We start from the raw sequence: 4,443 nt of genomic DNA on the forward strand, positions 1-4,443 counted from the left end.
CCTTTGCAGTACAGGAGACAGCAACAAATAGATATCAATCTGAAACTGCATACCTTCATCCAGTGGCAAAGAGCTGAGGAGAAAGAGTAAAGTCGTTCCTCCCAGACTTATCTCTTCACACTAACTTCATCAGACTCACCATCAGGTAAATACAGTCACAAGCCAGCCCTCATTTTCAAACAGCCCTTGCACCAGCTGATGAACATAATCTCTGCTAGTCTTTCTCACATCTCACCTGTGGCTTTCAAGGCTTTACTAGATTGTCTTCACCTTGTAGAGGATTTGCTGTGTGTTGGATAAACTTTTCTGGTAACATTACAATACATCTCTAAGAAAGACAAAGTCTCCTGAAAACCTTTGGGTAGGACTTTCTGTGAAAGACTATATGAAGTGCATGAGACAATAAATTGGTCATTTGTTTAAATTTATTCTTCTCACTTAACTACCAAAATACACATGGCACTAGAAAACAGACACTACTTAAAGACATGGCTTAAATAAACTTCCCACATGTAAAATTCAATGATTGCATTTACAGGTTGACAGAATGTGGGGTTAACAGGTAGGTACTGCTACTTCATTTTGCCAGCAGGAGATTTGATGGCTTTCAAGTAATAAATCATAAAAACTTTCCTATTTCTAAACATTTTAAGATAAGGGAGTTGGAAATCAAATCAATTTAGGTTTCTATACGCAGGTTCCAATCTTTCTAACCAATGACAAGCATACTGTCCTTGTCAAATCATTTCAAAGTGAACCAACTGAAAATTTATTATCTTATAAAGACCATCTATGTATTTTCCCAGCATTCTTTGAAGACTACACTGAGACAATGTCCATACCAGCTGCAATTTCACTTAGAGAAGCAGGGTGGGAGAGAGAAAAAAAATGCACACACACATAGCTGCTGTTTTATAAGTTGGTCTATCACAAATGTTATTTAGTTTTATATTTAAACAGCAAAAATCATACATGCAAAAATTAAGTTAGATTTGTGTACTTTATGTGCTGTGTCTTAGCACATTTATTAGTGGGGCTTTTTTCTACAATGCTTTATAAATTACATTTCCCTCAACATAAAGGTTGAATAGGCTGTTGCTGTGTGACTCCCTCTCCATGGGCAGCTTCTGGGACAGCAGATTGTTCAGCATTTTGGGCCAGTGGGTGGAGGGGAGCAAGGGACTTGTCAGAGAAGGAGCAGCCTTCAGCTGAGATAGAATCATAGAATGAACTAGGTTGGAAAAGATCATCAGGATGAAGAGGATGGTCCAGGTAGCATGAAAAAGTCTAGCCATTTGAGCAATGGCTGCTACGGGGCCCCTTCCTTTCCTCAATGGTTGATTAAGTGGTACAACTCTTTCCCAGAAGTCTCCTAACAAAGGTGGTATGGAGAAAGGGAAGGAAAGCAGAGAACCTATAGGTATGGAGTTTGTGGGAATAAATGTACACTTTCTATCACATTAGCTGAATTCTTGCTCAACCTCAGTATATTTATGTTCATTTATTAAACCCTGAAATCTGCAGTTTATGGTTTTATCATGCTTATGTACTGAAAAAAAAATTAAAACTGTACACACACATGAAAATAAATAAACCTAAATTTCTAAAAATTGTACCACTGGCATTATGATAAAAGTCCTGCTATCCAATCAGTGCTGGAGCAAGAAGCCAGGTGTGTAGACGAGAACATCAGTTTTGCCTCCTAGGTTGAACTGTACTAATTCACATTAGTGGCAAGGATACGCCAAACCAAGAGGATTGGGCCCATCCTGCAGCTGTGCTCAATTAACATTTTAATGCAAAGCTGAGGAGAAGCAGATAGGTAACAGGTGTGGCTCACCCTGATTACATACCTCTACTCAATTTCATTATTTATTTCCTATTATACAAAATGCCATAGTACATACTTTTCTGAAGCCATCATTTCAGGGGGAGGCCAAGGAAAGAAAGTGCTAACAAACAGATCAACTCTCACAAGAAAGCAAAATCCCAGCAAAAATGTTCCTAATGACATTTCATTTACAAGTTGTTTAAAGAAAAAAATAAATAAATAAATAAGCCAAGGAAGCTGACAGCTGTATATCTCCAGAATATCACACATCTATTCGCCATCACATACCACAGTACACACAGATAAAACTACCACTAAGCAAAACTACCACTACCATTAGAATAGCCATAAAGTAATGCTAAAAGGGATATACTGGTGGCTTCCATGCACTGGAAAATACCATAATGTTGGCAAAATAGACTTTAAAAAAAAAATAAAAAAAAAAAATGAGTTAACGAATGTGGTTTTGACAAGAAGCACACAGTATTTTCAGCTGGATGATCCAAGCGACCAGATGGCACCGATCCCAGCATTCATAGAAAAAGTTTTCCACAGTATCTAAATGTAAAACATGGCAATTCTTCTGTATTAATGAATAGCTTTTTCCTGTAGTCTTTCTAATTCAAAATTTGTTGGGTTTTTTTTTTTAACTTTTTTGATAAAGTAAATGACTTGCAATTTTTGATAAGTTTCTAACAGAATCAATACTAGACAGAATGGATATAATGACATATTTTTTGTTGTTGTTTAAAGACACCCTGTTGCTAGTCTTCATGTGACAACTATCAGATAAACTATGGAGGCGTCACACAGATAAGCACAATGTGTTTGACAGCTTCTTTCTCTAAACACCCCAGATGGAATAGTGTACTATTACTAAATCAAGAAATCTTTAGGTCCAAATACTTATTTTGCATATTTAATAACAGAGTCTTTTTTTACCTAATTTGCCTAATTCAATAAGACAACATGTAAGTAAGTTTCAAAACAAGAAAAAAAAAAACCACAACAACAGCAACAAAAATGTTTGGTGCTACCAGACCTCATTTATCACCTTTTGCTCTGTAAACAGCAGTTGTACTGCAAATGCAAAGTCTTCCCACAACCGTGAGTATACTTGTTTACATCTGTCATGGTTCAACTCCAGCCAGCAACTGAGTACCACACATCCACTCACTCCCTCACAGTTGGGGGAGAGAATCAGAAGGAAAAAACCTCATGGGTTGAGATAAAGACAGTTTAATAAGTAAACCAAAAGCCATGCATACAAGCAAAGCAAAACCAAGGAATTCATTCACCACTTCCCATTGGCAGGCAGATGTTGAGCCATCTCCAGGAAAGCAGGCCTCCATCACACTACTTCGGAAGGCAAAACACCATAACTCTGAACAACCCCCCTCCTTTCTTCTTCTTCATTTAGTTTTTTATTGCTGAGCATGATGACATTTGGTACGGAATATCCCATTTGGAGTCAGCTGTCCTGGCTGTGTCCCCTCCCAACTCCTTGTGCACCCCAAGTGTACTCACTGGTGGGGCGGTGTGAGGAGCAGAAAAGGCATTGACTCTGTGTGAGCACTGCTCAGTAATAACAAAAACATCTCTGTATTATCAAACATTATTTCACCACAAATCCAAAACATACCCCCTAAGAGCCGCTATGAAGCCAAAACCAGCATAGCATTCAATATACTTACAGCTGTTTACTACATGCAATTACACTGGTGCGTGTCCTTAGAAAAACACATATCTTCCTCTTCTTAAAATGAGAAGGATGAGAAAACCACATAAACAGGAACCATGAAGCATTGGTATAGATTAGCTCAGGTCCTGTGGGGTCTCCACTGTTGCCTGTCATTATGAACCAATTAGATGGCTTTCTTTAATCCTACTTTTGAGCAGAGAGATTAACATCTTTATATGACTCCACATCTATTGCTGATGACTCTCTGGCTCTCCCTTGCAACATTCAACAAATCAGAAGTGCTTGGAGAGCAGCTGAGGAGCAACTGAGACAACATAAGAAAGTGATGCTTGTAATAGTGAGGGATCCTGTGCACACAAAAGTGTCAAACAGCCATGCAAATTATCATCGAATCATAGAATCATTCAGTTTGGAAAAGACCTTTAAGATCATTGAGTCTAACCATTAACCTGGCTCTGCCAAATCCACCACTAACTGATATCCCCAAGCGTCACATCTTCATGTCTTTTAAATACCACTATGTATGGTAACCCAACCACTTCTCTGGACAGCCTCTTCCAATGCTTGACAACCCTTTCAGTGAAGAAATTTTTCCCAATATCCAAGTTAAACCTTCCCTAGTGCAACTTGAGGCCATTTCCTCTTGTCTTATCCTTCGCTACAGAGTTTGATAGAACAAAGAGGAAACAGTCCTAAATTAATAGTGAGAATTCCTTTAACAAGAACTCCAGGATGCTAGGATCCCTCAGGGACTGTGCAGATTGCGCAGTAAGAGTTAGTACTGGACAACACCAATTCTTTTGTGCATCTAGGTCTCCAAGAAATCAAGAGAGAAAACTTGTGCAGGAAATAATGCTCCTGAGGCTTTTTCCTATGGACAATTTCTGTCCTGTAGGCAGCTATGCCAGTC

General features: G+C 38.6%; 1 long non-coding RNA gene across 2 annotated transcripts in view; it reads right to left on the minus strand.

Moving 5' to 3' along the window:
* The window catches only part of LOC136009239 (uncharacterized), a 150,234-nt gene extending 150,077 nt beyond the window's left edge, over window positions 1–157 (minus strand). For both annotated transcript variants that reach the window (XR_010610419.1, XR_010610418.1), the window contains exon 1: window positions 54–157. This is a non-coding gene — a long non-coding RNA (uncharacterized LOC136009239). The remainder of the gene's footprint in view (window positions 1–53) is intronic.
* Between the last annotated feature and the right edge of the window lie 4,286 nt (window positions 158–4,443).

This window comes from Lathamus discolor, chromosome 2 (assembly GCF_037157495.1).
Source record: "Lathamus discolor isolate bLatDis1 chromosome 2, bLatDis1.hap1, whole genome shotgun sequence".
NCBI classification, from domain to species: Eukaryota; Metazoa; Chordata; class Aves; order Psittaciformes; family Psittacidae; genus Lathamus; species Lathamus discolor.